Here is a 19,381-nt window from a genome sequence, read left to right on the forward strand (position 1 = left end):
TGTAAAAGCAGTTGTAGATAATATATAAATGAATGAATGTGACTTTGTTCCAGTGAAACTTTATTTATGGACACTGAAGTTAGGATTTCATATAATTTTCAAGTGTCAAATAATATCATTCTTCTTTTGATTTCTTTCAACCATTTTTTAGCTAGATGGACATACAAAAGCAGGCTGTGGGATCGCAAGTTATATGACATGCCCAAGTGGGTGAGTTTTGATGGGAAAACACTGAGAAGACTAAAGGAAAGACCCAGAGAGGCCATATGAAGCGCGAGGCTTTATTGAGACTTATGTACAGGTAGTTCAGGAGAGACTGGCTGGACAAGGTTGAACACTGCTGTCATGGACAGGGCGCTAACTGCTTATATGGGGTGAGGAGACAAAGACTACCAGCTATGCTAGAAGAGATCACTCTTGTGTGACCAGCAACCCAATGAACAAAACTTGGTCATAGAGTTCTGCCTCTTAATAAGATGTTTCCATAGATAAGATGGGCCTAGATTTGGCCAGCCCCAGGCCATCAACACACCATATACTTAGTGTAATGGTTGAAGGAGGGGGCTTTGTGGACACATGGTTATTCTGGGACAAAAGGTTACAAATGGGCAGTGCTTGTTCCCACACAGGCAGAGAGTAAGCTTTCTGGAATTCAAGAGTTAATGTTTTTATGTTCTAACAGAACTGCTGTTAGAAGTCGTGTTCTCACTTTTCTTGAATAAGAGTTAAACAAGAAAATTATAGTATGAAGCCTGTAAGTAAGAGCTTTTAAAATTATAGCATTGTAAATACATAATTATATGACAGTTAAATATGTTATGTATTCTTTTAAAATGCATTTATTGAATGGCTTCTATAAGTCAGGCACCACAATAGGTACTTAACATCTGTAACTGAATTAAGTATGACTCCAAACATTTTGGATTTTACAGTCCAGTGAGGAATGGATGTAGGTGGGTACATAGATATTAAACAACACATACATGAATACACAATCTCATATCTCACTCCAATAAAAATACTGCACTGCACACGAAATAAAATATTCTCTCTGTCCTTTGTTAGTTTAGGTTGCCTTTCTCAAATTGATGTCAGTGGTGTGCTGGTAAGCCAGCTCTGGAAAAGGAAGAAGATTTCATTTGTAATTTTTGCCAATTTACTTGCTGTAAATATTCCCACCCTGCCTGGTTTCAAGCTTCCAACATGATGTCACTGAATGCAGAGTTGATAAAAGCAGCAATATGAAACCAGCTCCAGCTAATACAGACTGTGTTAAAGCTAATCAGTGATCAGGGCTCCACTTACCTGAGTCATAATTTCCTTATCTGTTAAAAATAAAAAGTTACAGTGATCTGAGTCATATAATGACATAATCCACATTCCCCTCAGAAAACTGTTAAGGAATGTAAGAATAGAAATAGGTTAGCATAAGCATAGCCATCTTAAAGGCCTAGAAGCCATTTTCTGAGTATGTGACTTAGAAAGAAAAACTGGAACTGGGTAAGGCCTTGAAAAACAAGTTAATCATGAGCACCGGGTGGTGGGCAGCTGTGACCCTTGGTCAGCTAACCTTGGTCAGTAAATCTTACATACCAAGCTTATCGTGCAGAACCTCCCTAACCATTGAGGAGTAGTCTTACCCTGCCCTTGCTTAACCCCAGGATATATGTCTTGCAAGAATAATGTATAGTTATAGAAAATTGCTATGAGTTAAGTGCTTTGAAATTGCTATATAAACCCTTGGCTCTGAGTGCTCGGGGTCCTTGTTGAGACCCACTGCATCGGGCTGACTTGGACCCCAACTAGTTGGCTGAATAAAGACTTTGCTTGAATTTACATCTCTATGCCTGTGTATTTTGTTCTCTGGGGAAGCCTCGGAAGCCTGCACCCTAACATTTGGGGGCTCGTCCGGGATACGAGCAGCTTCCCTGAGAACAAAGGACAGCTGGAGGCAAGGTCTAATTGTCCGGACGGGGCAGTGTAATTCGAGGGTCGCCCCCTCGTGTCTGCATAAATCCATTATAAAGCGGGAGTCGCCATCCCGTGTATGGTCTCGGGTTAGTGGTCCCGAGTGAGGAAGTCCGGGCTGGTAGTCCCGGCCCCCAGGTTAGCGACCCTGGGTGAAGCCCAGGTAACCAATCCTGGCCCTAGGGTCCGAGTGACTCGGCCTTAGGAAGGCAAATCCGATCGGCAGAAAACTGGCGCCCGAGGAGGAAAAGATCGAGCTCGTCACCCTGCGGCAGTCCGAGTGGACGCCCTTCAGGAGAATTACGAGAGTTTTTGAAGACCCTGAAAGTGGTGAGTGTGGTGCGCACCAGAGTGAGAGAAGGACCGGTCCGAACGAGTGCGATCAGATGTGGTGTGTGTGTGCTTGGTGTTATCATTGACTGTTTTACTGTGTTTTGGTTTCAGTTTATATTTTTTTGCGCTTCTCATTTTAAGTTTCCTTGTTCTAAGGTTCTCCTGCTCTCTCCGTTCCTCCTTTCTGCCACTACATCATTCCCTGCGGGCACGGGTCGGGCAATTAAGAGCCATTAGGGCGCCCGCCGCTAGAAGACTCCCGTGACAGGATAAGGGGGTCACAGCCGTGAATCCCAGATAAATTCGCGTCCCCCGTGGAAGAAAAACTGTGCAACGACAGGCACTCGTTCACAAGCACATACAACAGTCATTTTGTTTGAAGTGGCATCTTCATCCTTCGCCTTTGTCTCCCTCATATTCTTTTTCCTTCTTTCTCACCATGAGACAGACTCAGACGACCCCCTAAGTGTGTAAATGAATATATCTTTCTACCTCCAGATGGTATTAATGAAATTGATTTAAAGACAAGCGCTTGTGAAAATTGGGTATTCTAAAACTTCCAGAAAACCTGATAAAAAGTGTTAAGCATTAATGCTAATTTGAGTTTGCCTGAGGCGGGCATGTCCTTGTAGTTATCAGCTGCCTAAATTTACCTGAGGTCATTTAAGTCATGTTATCTGCTAAATCTTTTAAAAATAAAATGCTTAAAGGCTTGGCTTTGTCTAATATTCAGTAAAGGTCTTGTAAGTAATCTAGAATAGTTGTTACGAATGAGTGAACTAAATGACTGAAGCAAGTGAACCTCTTTTTAATTGTGTGTTACAGTGTGTATACCTACCTACTGCCTGAGAATCTTTGTAGAAACCTAAAACCTTAAAGTTTTGCTAAGTTAAGAAGATATACTCTATGAGAGATTGTGCTGTAAAGCTCATGGTTACAGAAATTATAAAATGTGTTCATAAATTTGTCAATCTAAAGAATGTTAGTTTAACAGTTTACAATGGCCTGCTTCTCGGTGTTCACTGGAAATTAAAGTTTCTAATGGTTTTAAGTTTTAATTAAAACTATTTAAAGTAATAAAACATTTCTCTATGCTAAAAAATGTATGTTTTAATAAGAAAAAGTATAAAGAATGAAAAGTCTTCTGCATGCTAAAGAATGTGTTTTGTGATAAAGAAAGTAACTTTGTTCTAAAGTACAGCTATTTGTTTAAAGAGAGAAAACAGCGTGGTGCCTTTTGTTGTAGAAGACCCGCTCAGCCTGTTGCTTTGGGGGGGAGGGTCAGGATGTTTAGAGATTAAGTGAGATAAACCCAGTCAAGCCGCAGGCAAGCCCAGGCTAATTCTCACCGGTTTATGTGCTTGGGACCATAGGGCAAATGAAGAATAAATTACTATATTCTTACAGATATAGTCGTGCCTAGTGAAATTAAAGCAAGTGAGTCTTGATATCAAGTGCACAGCAAAATTAGAATCTTGTTTCTAGTTAAACAGTTTTCTTTAACTGTTAGTCTGCTCTTAATGTTGAAAGATCAAAGCAGTTTCTCATGCTTAAAGTCTCAGTGAGTTGCCAGAATATTAAAAAAAAAAAAAAATGAAATCGTAATATTAAAAAGACGAAAAGCTAAAGTTTGTTAACAACTGTATAAGCTTTATTTGCCTTTGAAATATTTTGTTATTGAAAACGATTGCATGGCCTGAGAAATTGAATTATTTATTCCATATATTTTTATAAGTGGAAAAATCTCTAACCAACAAATGATTAAAGTTGTTACTGATTATTTGTTTTCTTAATTTATCCACCTAAGCAGAATGGTAACAAAGCTTTTTTCAGCTGATTAAATGCACTTAGTTAACAAACCAAAATTTATTCTTAAAAATTAAACTAGAATCTAGACAAGATTATGTTTCTCCCAGAAAAACAAGTTTCACTGTAAAAGTTTAAATGGACAAACGTGTGACCACTTTTGAGAAAGGTTGTAATAGATTTTTTTGACAACCACCAGGTCTTCTTGTTTAATTTATATGCTGTATGTTTTAAAAAAAAAAAAAACATGGGGGATGAAAGGAAAGGAGCGACACATAGCAGCAATTAACCGGAGAGTTCCGCTTTATTAGGGAAAAGTGCTAGGTTATATAGGAAGGGGCATGAATTGATTGAGGTGTCACTTCTACGGAGCTGGTGGCTGTTGGCTAGGTGCTGGGATTGGGAGGGGAGCGAGAGGTGATTGGGCTTCAGGTGGCGCCGGTGGAAACCAAGGACCCCCCCCCCCCCCCCCCCCCCGAAGAGAAGCCGGAAGTTTGCCATCTTACTAGTAGTAGTCCTTCAGAGGACTCTTCATATTTTTTTAATGCAAATGATCTTAGAGCTTTTAATAGAATTTGCATAGCAGCTTATATCTACTATTAAAGAGTAAAACATTCTTGAAGCTTTCAGAGAAGACCTGTAGACTTAAGCACTTTCTCTGCTTTTTTTGTATCTGGTCTTGGACACTTATGCTAAGTTCAAAAAAAAAAGTGCTTTTACCTCTAGTTAACTCTGATATTTTCCAGAGGGCCCCTGGAACATGTCAGAAGAATTTTTTTCTCATTAGAGAAAGTATTTGACTAATTTGGCTTATTTATCTGATATATATTTATTTATTTACCAGGAAAGCACTGTCAAAGAGAATGATGCTAAACTTTGTTACTAAATGTTTTGTATTACAGAAATAACAGAATTTCCTTATGTCAACTGTCTTACAGTAAGCTCTCATCAGATCTTTAACCATTGTCATTTGTAAGTCTTTTGTCATTTATAGTATTATCCCTAAACTGGTAAAGAACTAGATTTCAGCAGAACAGGTATTAGTTACATAAGATTACATAAACTAAAGAAAATGATTTTGTGTCTTTTTGTTTCAAATGTTGCTGATAAAGTGTTTTAACCTTGTTCTCTTAAACTGACAACAGTTTAGTAAATGACTATCTTTATGAGCAGAATTGAAACTTCCTTCTCTCTACCTGATCCCTCCAGAGTTTAAAAACTTTCAGTGACTGTTTTTGTATTCCATGGCAGTATGTTTATTTGCATGAGTTCAATAAGAATCTGCTTTCCTTGTGAGAAGACTACTTAAGAACACTGGTTATACTGCCAGGGCTTTGACTGGAATGTCATACCTGAGAGACATGTGCATGGACTCAGATGTGAACAACTTTAAGGAACTAAGATTGACTTTATAAAGCCAACAAAGCCCCTTGGAAGAACTGGCCTGGTACCTTGCTTACAGAGTTCCCAGCAGCCTTACCAGGTGAGTAAAGAAGGTCACTTCCTGGCAGGTTCAGAGACCTCGAGAAGAGAAGAATTCATCCAAATCTACAGGTACTGCAGGCAAAGCCTGATGGCGAGTCTAGCTTGGCTGTCTGGCCTCAAGAGGCCTTTAAAAGTTCAATCTGAAATTCCTTATAAAAAGTTCCAGCAAAGCATATTTAAAAGAGCCTGTGTAATCAATTGCTCTTCTTGCTGCACTTGTGCAAATGATCAAGCCAGCTGTTAATTATTTTCTTAACCTGGTTACTTCTAATAAAAATGAGGGTGATTTTAGAGAAAAGTATTGTTTCAATAACTGCAGCCTCCAGAATAGAAAATCCAACTCCAGATGTTGCTACATAACCTAATAACACAATTTGTTTTATCTTGCCTAGAAGCCACAAAACTGCAAATAGTAATAGAAGTGCCAGCCTTCTGAAGCCCTCTCAACTGACCAGTAATAGAGACCTAGCTGCACCCTTTACTGCACCCCCTTCTCAGCACGAAGCAGCCAGAGCGGTCATCGCCCCTTTTCCCTAGCAGCAGCTAGAGTCCCTATCTGTAGAAGACAAAGACCGAGACTCACTTTATCCTCTGCAAGTAGGCAAAGAACCTGCATTGAGAGAGTTCCTAAAACTTACACCTCCCTCTACAACAAGACAGAAGTAATCAGCACCACCCCAGCTTATTCTAACAAGTAGTAGGCCCGCCAAACCGGAGTCACTCCATGTGTTACCTTTATCAAAGAATGCATTAGCACCGTGCAAATCATAGTGTTGAGACAGAACTATCAGAGTGTTAACCAAACAGATGACCCCTAATTTCATGATTGAAATAGATACAAGAAGAAGAGGGGAATGTAAGAATAGAAATAGGTTAGCATAAGCATAGCCATCTTAAAGGCCTAGAAGCCATTTTCTGAGTATGTGACTTAGAAAGAAAAACTGGAACTGGGTAAGGCCTTGAAAAACAAGTTAATCATGAGCACCGGGTGGTGGGCAGCTGTGACCCTTGGTCAGCTAACCTTGGTCAGTAAATCTTACATACCAAGCTTATCGTGCAGAACCTCCCTAACCATTGAGGAGTAGTCTTACCCTGCCCTTGCTTAACCCCAGGATATATGTCTTGCAAGAATAATGTATAGTTATAGAAAATTGCTATGAGTTAAGTGCTTTGAAATTGCTATATAAACCCTTGGCTCTGAGTGCTCGGGGTCCTTGTTGAGACCCACTGCATCGGGCTGACTTGGACCCCAACTAGTTGGCTGAATAAAGACTTTGCTTGAATTTACATCTCTATGCCTGTGTATTTTGTTCTCTGGGGAAGCCTCGGAAGCCTGCACCCTAACAGGAACACTTGTAAAAGATCTATACAGTAAAGAAATTACTGTTGTCATCAATAATAATAGCAAAAACGCCTTTAGTTAGGGAGATAAAATAGTCCTGCATGTGTCTTTACTATACATTGATGATATAACCTTGGGAAAATACATACAGTTTCTCCTAAGTCTCAAATTGGTTACATGTTAAATAAGGAATATAAGAGCATGAAAACTATAAGATTATAGTACAGAAAGGGCTTCCTGTAGTACCTGACATATATATGCTTAACATAATTAGCTATTATTTTTTATTTCCCTCATACAAAATCATGAAACTGTATCTTGAGTTTATTTTCATCAGATGAAATTAGGTAACTACTCACAAAGGTATCAAACACAAACACTCTGATAACTGGAAAGCATAATTAAAAGATGGGGAAAAATGGATAGAATACATTAAGCACATGTTACCACAAATTCTAAGTAAATCATTATAAACTTACTAAGATCCATTATACCCACAGAATATTTCTGACACCAAATCCGTGGGGTTCTTCCTCACACAAATAATTCATCAACTCTCCAGACACCAGGTGGGTGTCCTACAACTTAATTCATGCAAATTTAGCATCAGATTCCCATAGGTTAAGGGCTCAGTCCCACCAGACTGCCTCCATTTCAAATGATAGTCTCAAGTCCTGCTCCTCCCATACTTCTGACTGATGGGCTTTAAGTTGGGGGTTGCGACTACCTGATCTTTGGGTTGAATAATTTGCTAGAATAGGTCACAGAACTCTGGAGAATTTTATTATTACTGCTTTATTATAGAAATACTATTCAGGAATAGTCAAATGGAAAAGATGCATAAGGCAAGGGAAATAGAACTCCCATGCCCTCTCTAGATGTGTTAGCCTTCAGTACCTTCATGTGTTCCACAACACTGAAGCTCCCTAACCCAACCATTTAGGTTTTTATTTTATTACTTTGTAATGGGGGTTTCACTACATAAGCATGATCAATTAAGTCACTGGCCACTGATTAACTCAGTCTCCAGCCTCCCCTCTCAGAGGCTGGTTGGTGGGGTGGAGCTGAAGGTTCCAACTCTTCCATTATGCTTTGGTCTTCTTGGGCTCCAGCCCCTATCCTGAAGCTATCTGGGGGTCCCAAGCCACCAGTCATATAAAAGGTATTCTTATCACTCCATAGATTCTAAGGGCCTTAGAAGTTATGTGTCAGAAACTAGAGGTCACCACCAAATATTATAACAAAAGATACTTCCGGTATCCCTATCACTCAGGAAGTTATAAAGCTTTTAGGAACTCTGTGCCAGGAACAAGAGACCAAGATAAAATGTGTTTCTTACTATATCAGATCACATAAAGCAATATAGTCTCATGGCAACTCACTATACATACCTATTTTACAGATGAGAACATCGAGAGGATGGGAGTCAGAACAACTGCCAGAAGTCTCCAGGATTTGTAAGAGGCAAATCTGGGGTTCCAATTTTGATCTCTCTCTCTCTCTCTCCAAGGCTTGGATCACCTTGCTGTGGAATAAGCTGCTTTATGTTTTCACATGGATAGATTTCTATGTGTCATTTCTTCACAAGGCATCTAGAGAATGTAGAGCAGTTATCACTGATACTTTTTATTCACAGGCCTGATGATGATCTCTTTTCTCCTCATTCCTGATGCCCTTTCTTATTGATGGCCTTCTTTCAACAGCTGTCTCAGGGGTGCGGACAATCATGAATACAGATTTAAAGGTGTATGCTGACCTATTTGTTCAAAGGCTTTAAACAAGATCTCCCTTCACCTTGAATAACATTGCTTGTCCAAAGCCTTAAGTCATCCTAGATGTTTGTGTGATCAAACATGAATCCATATTTTAAAATATTAATACATAATCATCTGGCAAATTGTATATTCCATGCTTACTTATAGAATGTGCACACACACACACACACACACACACAAACACACACAAACACAAAGAAAAAATATAAAAATAATGTACATAACTACATAACTACCAGAAGTCTCTCTATCAGAAAAGGTAGGGGCTGGAGGTGGAGAAGGATAGGAAACACATGACAGATAGAAGGTAGGGCAACACTGAGGACTTTAAATTCTGTCCACCATTCTTGAAAATATCAAGTGCTTTTAAAGCCATTCTCCTCTTCTTCCTCCTCCCACTACTCCTCCTTCTCTTCTTTCTTTTTCCTCTCTCAAGCATACAGAAGTAGCTAGAAAGTGCTTTGTTTTTCCTGGACCACTTGAGAGTAAGGTGCTCTGTCTTATCACCCCAAAGTAATAAGACTTCAGTGCAGATTTCCTATTATCTGATTCCACAGATGGATTTAATTTCTTTTCACTTTGAATATTTATAGGTATTGAAGTTGGAGCTCCTCTAAGAAAAAGATGTCATTTTACTTATCAACTTAATTATTGTTAAATACATATTTATTTAGCATATATGTGTGTATGGGAACATCTGGAAAGGTGGTAATGTATTATTACTTGACGTAGATCCTGGTTGCATGGCTGTATTCAGTTGGGGAACAATATTCCAGCCATTTACTTCTATATGCACTTTTTTGTATGTATTTAAATGTCCTTATAGAAGGTCTGAATATGTAAAACCTAAATCTGTCATGTGATTGTTGCACAACAGTGTGAATGTCTTTAATGCCACTGAGCTCTGCACTTAAAAATGACTGCATTGGGGAATTTTAAGTTAAATTTTACCACCACTAAAAATAAATAAATCTCATGAGTGTTGTAGAAGAAAGAAAATGATTTCCAGTTTTTATCTGCAGAGCTTTTGAAAGGATGTGTAATAAAGGGCAAACTAAGAAATTCAGTTTCTCTTTTAATTTTGTAAAACTAAATGAGCTCTTTATTTACAGGTTTACCTGCTTTTCCCAAGTTCTGCTTTATTTTAAGAGAAGAAGTCATTTGGTTACTTGGAAAACATCTGGAATAATTAAGATCTTATGCAATATATATAAGTAATATTTCTTTGGTAAAGATATGTGCTATTCCTCTCATACCTTGTTCTTGTTTTCATCTTGTTTAGTGATTCTTTTTTTCGAGCAGGTATCTGAGGATATTCCAAAGTTTCTTCTGCAGTTAAGAGCTCAATCATTCTTATGAATGATGCCCACATGAAATTCCTGCCTTTTTAGGTCCAAACTCTCTGGACATTTAAAGATGAATCTCTCTCTTATTGAAGCTCAAACTTTGTTCCAGATGTTTTGCTAGACTGGGACAGCAGAGATGAGTAAGACACTGTAGTGTTCTTAAGGAGTTTCTATTTGAGATGATAGATAATAAATAACTGTAAGACAGCATGGCTGTTGTAAGTTGTCAGTCTTTAGTGTCTTCATTCATTCATTTGAGAGGCAGTATGCATAATGGTTAGTCATGAAACATATCTCTTGGTTTTGGCTTCCAGTTCTGCCTCTGCAATTGCTGTGGGATTCCAGGCATTATTACTAAACCTAACAGAGGGGTAGAAAATACCTAACTCATAGGATTATTGTGAGGACTATATCATGTGATATAGCACAGAATATATCTTGTACATGGCATATGTTATATACTCCAGAAATGTTAATTAGCATTCAGTAAATATTTTCTGTGTATTTTCCATGTCAGACACCGTACCAAATCTTAAGGATACAGTTGCAAAATAATTGCGGTTGCAGTCCTCAGTCAATCAGGAATTAGCAGCAGCTTTGTTTTTAATTAATTTCTAAGAGAAACAGAGAAAAATGAAAAGGCATAAAAAGGAAATTTCACTCAGAAGTAGGTGATGGATGCTATTAGTGAAACTGGAGAGGAGAAAGTGATACCAGAGTTAACTTAAGAATGGATAGCAGGTAACTGAGAAATGCATTGTTTTTACAACATAAACTCTTTATCGCATATATAAGTATGTTGGTAGTTAGGGAATTAAAGAGTTTCAGCCTCTGGTTTTTGAAGTGATTTTTGCCTTAGAGAATGTATGTATTTGATTTATTTACCATGTATCTTGCAGGAAGGTAGTGCCAGCATATAACCCAACGTTGCTTAAACAGGAGCAACTTAGTTCATCAGGTAAATTATCTTTCCAAAGTCAGCCATAAGGTTCAACTCAACTCAAATCAAATTACACAATGTTATCTAAAAATCCATAACACAAGTCTTTATGAAAATTTTAACAACTCAGTTTCAACATCCAGCATTCTTTGGCCAAAAGTTTGCATATTGCTTGCTTGCTTGCTTGTTTATTTATTTATTTATTCATCTGTAAACATACATCTTTGCAAAGATTCATCTCAATTCTATTGCAGTGTCCAGTTGTCCTGGGGGTAAGCTTGTTACAGCAACCGTCTCAAGGTACGAATGCTTTCTTCCCAGGCCTGTTCCTCTGGGAGGAGGAAGACATTAAAAAACGTGTTTCCTATTGTTTGTGAATACTTAAATATTCTTAGAAATCAAGCATTTTGACTTGTTGACATATAATTTAAACAAAGTTTCTTGTGCTATTTCTGTGATTTATTTTACCAATCTGGAGTTTTTTATTCACTTCTGGAGGATTAAATGTTTCCTCCATCCTGCAAGCTTTTTACCTGGGGACTGAATTAAACTGACAAAAGGCAGCTTTGCAAGACAAAAGACAAACTTAATATTTACATATGAGAATTCACAGAAAAATGTGGTTTAAAGATGTGGTTAGATTTTGAGGTTTACATATCATCTAAATAAGGGAAGGGGAGCTCAAGAAAGGCACTTAGGAGAAAACAAATGACTTTTTGGAAAGATAACAGTCTCTTAGAAGAATAGATAGGTGATATAATGAATTTTTTATTATGGCTATTTAGGCAGTGTGTGGAGACTTCTCAGATCTCCAGTGATAAAAATCAACCTTCCTGGTTGCTCCCTGGGAGGACATTTATGACAGTTTAGTCCTTTTGAGGCAGATCAGAGATCTCAGGAATACTAATGCCTTCTGCTCAAAATACTTATATGCCACACTATTCTAGACCCCTTCACTTCTCTGGATTGCTTGACATATCATCACCTTTCATTTTCTGGTGAATCAACCTCTCCACTACTCTACTTATGCTGAAGCCTTGTTAAGTGAGGGGCCAAGGGCAGGCTACCCCAAAATGTACCATTTGGGCATATTGATGATTTTGAATTTAAGTGACTGGAGAAACAGCCGATGAAACAGCCATATTCTGACCCTCTTTTATTCCCCCAAGAAACCAGGAAATAAATCTCTCTACCAGAAGATAGAGAGGCTTTTTTATCACCTGAGATAGGGAATTTAGAACCAAGAAGGCTGCATAAACAAATCTTGTTACTTTTTTACTATTCTACTATCCCAACGCAAATGCTGTTTAGAATTCTTTACTAATTGAAGCTCCCAAACAGAATTTTTATTTATCCTTTCAATTTCTCACCAATTTATTACTGTTTCTTTGTCTAAAATTGTTAGGGTGCAGGCTTCCGAGGCTTCCCCAGAGAACAAACTACACAGGCATAGAGATGTAAATTCAAGCAAAGTCTTTATTCAGCCAACTAGTTGGGGTCCAAGTCAGCCCGATGCAGTGGGTCTCAACAAGGACCCCGAGCACTCAGAGCCAAGGGTTTATATAGCAATTTCAAAGCACTTAACTCATAGCAATTTTCTATAACTATACATTATTCTTGCAAGACATATATCCTGGGGTTAAGCAAGGGCAGGGTAAGACTACTCCTCAATGGTTAGGGAGGTTCTGCACGATAAGCTTGGTATGTAAGATTTACTGACCAAGGTTAGCTGACCAAGGGTCACAGCTGCCCACCACCCGGTGCTCATGATTAACTTGTTTTTCAAGGCCTTACCCAGTTCCAGTTTTTCTTTCTAAGTCACATACTCAGAAAATGGCTTCTAGGCCTTTAAGATGGCTATGCTTATGCTAACCTATTTCTATTCTTACAAAATGTGTCTAAAACACCTACCTTTTTATTTTTTGGGGTTTCAATTATTGGGCCTCTGTGCACAGTAATTGAGCTCTGTTTTTTTTTTTCCCTTTAATCTGTCTCATGTCAATTTGACTCTTAGACCAGCTAGAAGAACCTTGAGGGATAGTGGAAAATTCTTCCTCCTCAACACTAGCATCTCTATCATTTTAAACCTCCTCTTGTGGTTACCATTCCCTTCACTACTTGTTGGCCCTCCATAGCAGACCTCTAAGGGATATCTGCCTCCCTTTGCTCTTCTTTTCACAGGAAATACAAGACTTAGTAATGGAGCTTTTCTTTCTCAGCAGTCAGTCACTTTTTCTGAAGGAAATTAATTGGGCTCTTTTTAAAACAGGCATGGGAGGGCACATCAATTTTCTTGCTCTTCCTCTTAGACTGGAAGTTGAAAGCCAGGACCATTCACTGTCTATTCTCCTACCTACAGAGACCTTAGAGTTTTATTTCCCTCTTCCATGCTGACTTTTTATTAATCTGAACATTTTTTTTTAAATGAACACAGTAAACTAAAAATAAAGAATGGACAAATTGACTTTTCTCTCTGGCTCTCTTGATCCTCATGCCTTCCCACAGCTTTTCTAGCCCAACTTGAAGGTCACTGGGCAGCTGCCTCTCCACCCCTGGTCTATGGAAAATAAATGCTGGGCTGACACTGAGGCATCACAGTTTTGAATTCTGCTCTGTTGTTCACCCAGATTATGGCACATCACTCAGAAGCTCATAAAGTTCACCATCTACAAAGCCAAGCAGGTAATATTAAGAGACACATTTTTCTGCTACAGGGATGATAACTGTGAAAAGGGCCTGCTGAGCAGGGGACCAAAAGTTGGGATGTTAATAATTATTTTTGTCCAGACATTAACTAGGTGTTCTATTATGAGTCTTTTTTATACTCTGAAAGCTTGCACATGAGAATATTTATAACTTCAAAAAAGCAATAAAAAGAGTGGATTTATGTAAAAGCAACTAAAAACTAATCTTAAGGTACCTACAACAGAATCTAAGTGCATGGAGGCATTCACAATAAAAAGCACATCAATAATTCCACAAATCTATAGTCACTATGACCCAAATGCTGCTATCATTCTAGGAGAGAGGAGGCAAAAATCACCTCCAGCAAGAACAGAAAAGGAAAGAGCATTGCTGTGGACTCAGTCCTTGGGATTCAGCTATACTCTGAGAGATAAATCATACTAGAAAGTTTCTTATATTCTGGGAAATGGTCATCATCACCTACAGCATCCCTTCACAGTTGCCCCTAATATTAATGGGTTAGCCACTAAGCCTGAGTTTCCAATGATAGTCACCATGAATTTTCACAGGCCAGAACTATCAAGTTTTAATTAATATAGATAAGAACTATTGGAATATTTGTTATAAAGGCAAAGTCACAGACACCATTATCAAAAATTGCTGACTCAGAGAGAGACTTCATGCCCTGACCCATAAGGTCTTGCACAACTGAGGTACCTGACCATTGCTTTCGATGCAACTTGCACTAGGCTCCCCTTTCCTCTTTCTCTCCAGCCCTTTATTTTTGCCTGCAACTCCTGCCAGAATTTTTTGGGATATGCTATTCTTTGCACCTGAAACATCTTTTGCTTCTTGCTTCACCTAGTAAATTCCTAGTTGTGTTTCAGTTATTAGTTAAAACTTTCATTTCTACAGAGAAGTAGTTCTCTGACATTCTAGGCTCAATGAAAAATCTACTATAATTTTTCAGGAAATAATTATAGGCCTAATGAAAATCCCTTCTCACACCACAAAACCTCCTCCCAGCAGTAATTTAATGTGTTTATATAATTACTTAATGGATGTTGGACTCCTCCAGATTGTAAGCTCGATGCAAGCAAGTTTACCTTCTCCATGGTATCACCAGTGTCTATCACTGAGCTTAGTACAAGCAGCTGTTCAATATGCATGTGTACTAAATTCACTTTTTTTTCATATATATATATATATATATATATATATATATATATATATACATAACTACAACAGTTTACTGGTATTGACATTTTACAAGTTGAAGTGAAGTATAGAAACAGTATTTTCCTTTCAGCCTCTTTACCTTCTACCTTTTTTTTTGGTATCATTAATATACAATCACATGAGAAACATTGTGGTTACTAGGTTCCCCCCATTATCAAGTACCCACTACATACCCCATTACAGTCACTGTCCATAAGCATAGTAAGTTGCTATAGAGTCTTCTCTGTGTTCTACTGCCTTCCCAGTACTGTCCCCCACCCCACATATTATGTGTGCTAATCATAATACCCCTTATTCCCCTTCTCCCCCACTTCCCACCCACGCTTCCCAGTCCCTTTCCCTTTGGTAACTGTGAGTCCATTCTTGGGTTCTGTGAGTCTGCTGCTATTTTGTTCTATCAGTTTCTGCTTTGTTCTTATGCTCCACAGATGAGTGAAATCATTTGGTACTTCTCTTTCTCAGCCTGGCTTATGTCACTGAGCATAATACTCTCTAGATCCATCCATGTTATTGCAAATGGTAGGATTTGTTTTCTTCTTATTGCTGAATAATATTCCATTGTGTATATCTACTATGTCTTCTTTATCCATTCATCTACTGATGGACACTTAGGTTGCTTCCATGCCTTGGCTGTTGTAAATAGTGCTGCGATAAACATAGGTGTTCATATGTCTTTTTGAAACTGGGCTGCTGCATTCTTATGGTAAATTCCTAAGAGAGGAATTTCTGGGTCAAATGGTATTTCTATTTTGAGCTTTTTGAGGAACCTCCATACTGTTTTCCACAATGGCTGAACTAATTTACATTCCCACCAGCAGTGTAGGAGGGTTCCCCTTTCTCCTCATCCTTGCCAGCATTTATTGTTCCTAGTCTCTTCTTTGTTGGCCATCCTAACTGGTGTGAGGTGACATGAGTTCACTTTTATCAAGTTTTTTAATGATTCTAAATGGTCTATAAATAAAACTTTGGGAAAAAATGACTTAATAAAGTTACTACCTACCTTGCTCCTGTAAGAACAACCTATAAGGAAAAATCTACTATAATTTTTCAGGAAATAATTCTATCTCCTGAACAAATCCAGACTCACAGACAATTAAAACTACAAGTCCAAAGTTCCTAACCTGAATATGCTACACCACCTAAATTTGGAAATTAATCAGCCATCATTCTGTATCATTTAAGTGCTCTTGTTTACAAGTTAATCAAGATTATATACTTTTTTTGTGCAGATTTTTCATATTGGATATTTTTCTCTCTTTTTTTTTAAGTGAAAACCACAGCTATTGTCATTTTTAATAAGAGAACCCCATGTGCTTTAACATCCCCATTAATGATATAATGGGGCATCTTCTGGGCTCCTCATGTGAGCATCAAAGCTGTCCCAGAATGTGACAGTATGTCAGTTTCCTTAAGAAATATTTTATTCTGCCAGAAGCAATACTTACTCTGTTTAAACTAACCATTAAACAGGGTTACTTGCTTAGAAAATATATTCCTTAACCATCTTAGAATACCACTTAGAATTCAGTAGTTTCATAGGTAAGGCATTTTTATTAGGATATGGAGAATGGGCAATATGTACAGTAAAAGCCCAGACTCCTCCAGGACTGGCTACATAAACTGCAGGACTTGGTGAAAAATGAAAATATAGGACTCCTTGTTTAAAAAAGTAGGGAAAATGCCATTAGTGGAGCATTTTCCTTCACAGTCTATCTCTCAATGTGTCATGGTGTTTTTATTGGCTATTTCATGTTCCAAGTAAAGAAAACTAAAATTTTAACTATATACACACATACATATAGGTTACCATTCATCTAAACTGTACAAGGCCAGTTTTGAACACAAATGTTCTCAACACTTAAACTGGATGTGGTATCACTGAAATTAACAGAATTCTGATTTTGTGCTTGACCAGAGATGGTGCCTGTATCTGGCCAACACAGCAAACACAAATCACACTGATGAAGACTGAGAAGAGGAAGAAAGCAACCCTCCACTCACAGAGCTGGTCAAGAGAGTTATCCTAGGCAAGTACAGACCCTCACAGAAACCAGGGAGCCCACTCTACCACAAGCTTGAGGGTTCCAGATCAACCCTTACACCAGCTGTCAGACTGATGTCACGTCCTCAAGCAGGGAGCCACGTGCTCCTCCTTTTAATAAGCTAACACTACATTCATGGTAGATGGGTGATCCATAATGTTTTTTTTAACCTCTGTGCAAAGACTTACTCAATATCTAGATCAAGAATGAGGTAGAAGCTCATCACTGCTGAGAGACAGCCTCTGGCTGACCACTCACCCTCTAAGTCTTGATGCTGTCAGCATGGGGCAGATGCTGTCCATCCCTGAGATGTTGTGGGGCACAAGGACCAAGTCTGACACTCCTCACACCCATGTCCAGGCCTACAAGAAGCAGAGGTTGGCAGAAGTCATGGGGTGGAGTCAAGATGTGCACAGGGCACTAAAAAATAGGGAAATGGGTGGCCTAGACTGTAAAAGGATAATAAAATCTTCAGAATTGCTCACATTCAATTTTGTCTGTCTTCTTTAAGCCATCCCTGGATACAATTACTATCACACAATCAAGATCTGTAAGACTATGATTCTATAGTATAAGACTTTAAAGTTCAGTTACACAAGCCTAAGGGGAAATAAGGCAGATCATAGATTCCTTAAATTATTCCCTACAACCTACAGTTCAAATACTATTTAAAAATAGCCTTGATTTGTATTAAATATCTAGATAGATTATCTAGTTAATAATGCAACTGACACAGACTTCAATAATTATTCCATATAGGAAGGAAGCATTTGGGATAAGCCTGTGGGTCCTTATATGACATAAGTAGATGAGGAAGCATTAAAAGAAAAAAAAGACTGATTCATGAGCACTGGAAATAATCATCATCCAAAGAAAATCATTAATGTTACTTAAAAACACTTTTCTATTCACTCTATGGAAAAATAAAAGACACCAGCCTGTTAGGAATCTTATTTTATCTTCAGAAGATATGGTTTTGCTGTCTATCCTTTTTTTCTTTCTTTTTTTAAATTTTGTTATCATTAATCTAAAATTACATGAAGAAAATTATGTTTACTAGGCTTTCCCCTACCCAAGTCCCCCCCCACAAACCCCAATACAGTCACTGTCCATCAGCATAGTAAGATGTTGTAGAATCACTACTTGTCTTCTGGTTACACAGCCCTCCCCTTTCCCCATCCCCCCACATTATACATGCTAATCATAATACCCCCTTTCTTCTTCCCTGCCCTTATCCCTCCCTACCCTCCCATTCTTCCCCAGTCTCTTTCCCTTTGGTAACTGTTAGTCCATTCTTGGGTTCTGTGATTCTGCTGTTTTATTCCTTCAGTTTTTCCTTTGTTCTTATACTCCACAGGTGAGTGAAATCATTTGGTATTTGTCTTTCTCGGCTTGGTTTATTTCACTGAACATAATACCCTCTAGCTCCACCCATGTCTTTGCAAACTGAAGGATTTCTTTTCTTCTTATGGCTGAATAATATTCCATTGTGTATATGTACCACATCTTCTTTATCCATTCACCTACTGATGGACACTTAGGATGCTTACATTTCTTGGCTATTGTAAATAGTGCTGTGATAAACATAGGGGTGCATGTCTTTTTAAAACTGGAGTGCTGCATTCTTAGGGTAAATTCCTAGAAGTGGAATTCGTGGATCAAATGGTAAGTCTATTTTGAGCATTTTGAGGAAACTCCATATTGCTTTCCACAATGGTTGAACAAATTTACATTCCCATCAGCAAGGTAGGAGGGTTTCCCTTTCTACACAACCTTGCCAACATTTGTTGTTGTTTGTCTTTTGGATGGTAGCCATCGTTACTGGTGTGAGATGATACCTCATTGTGGTTTTAATTTGCATTTCTCTGATAACTAGCAATGTGGAGCATCTTTTCATGTGTCTGTTTGCCATCTGAAATTCTTCTTTGGAGAACTATCTGTTCAGCTCCTCTACCCATTTTTTAATTGGATTATTTGCTTGTTGTTCATTGAGGAGCATGAGCTCTTTATATATTTTGGATGTCAAGCCTTTATCGGATCTGTCATTTTCAAATATATTCTCCCATACTGTAGGGTACCTTTTTCTTCTATTGATGGTGTCCTTTGCTGTACAGAAACTTTTCAGCTTGATACGGTCCCACTGTTCATTTTTGCTATTGTTTTCCTTGCCCAGGGAGATATGTTCATGAAGAAGTTGCTAACGTTTATGTCCATGAGATTTTTGCCTATGTTTTTCTCTAAGAGTTTTATGGTTTCATGACTTACATTCAGGTCTTTGATCCATTTTGAATTTACTTTTGTGTATGGGGTTAGACAGTGATTCAGTTTCATTCTCTTACATGTAGCTGTCCAGTTTTGCCAGCAAGCACCATCTGTTGAAGAGACTGTCATTTTCCCATTGTATATCCATGGCTACTTTA

At 38.2% G+C, this 19,381-nt stretch overlaps 1 long non-coding RNA gene across 1 annotated transcript in view; it reads right to left on the bottom strand.

Moving 5' to 3' along the window:
- Window positions 1–366: 366 nt before the first annotated feature.
- The window catches only part of LOC140844407 (uncharacterized), a 181,429-nt gene continuing 162,414 nt past the window's right edge, over window positions 367–19,381 (bottom strand). The window contains exons 2-6 of the long non-coding RNA XR_012122652.1: window positions 17,220–17,323; window positions 10,598–10,669; window positions 9,966–10,203; window positions 8,326–8,526; window positions 367–1,116 (exon numbers count right to left, since the gene is read on the bottom strand). This is a non-coding gene — a long non-coding RNA (uncharacterized lncRNA). The remainder of the gene's footprint in view (window positions 1,117–8,325; window positions 8,527–9,965; window positions 10,204–10,597; window positions 10,670–17,219; window positions 17,324–19,381) is intronic.

The sequence above is a fragment of the Manis javanica genome, chromosome 11 (genome assembly GCF_040802235.1).
Source record: "Manis javanica isolate MJ-LG chromosome 11, MJ_LKY, whole genome shotgun sequence".
Classification (NCBI taxonomy): Eukaryota; Metazoa; Chordata; class Mammalia; order Pholidota; family Manidae; genus Manis; species Manis javanica.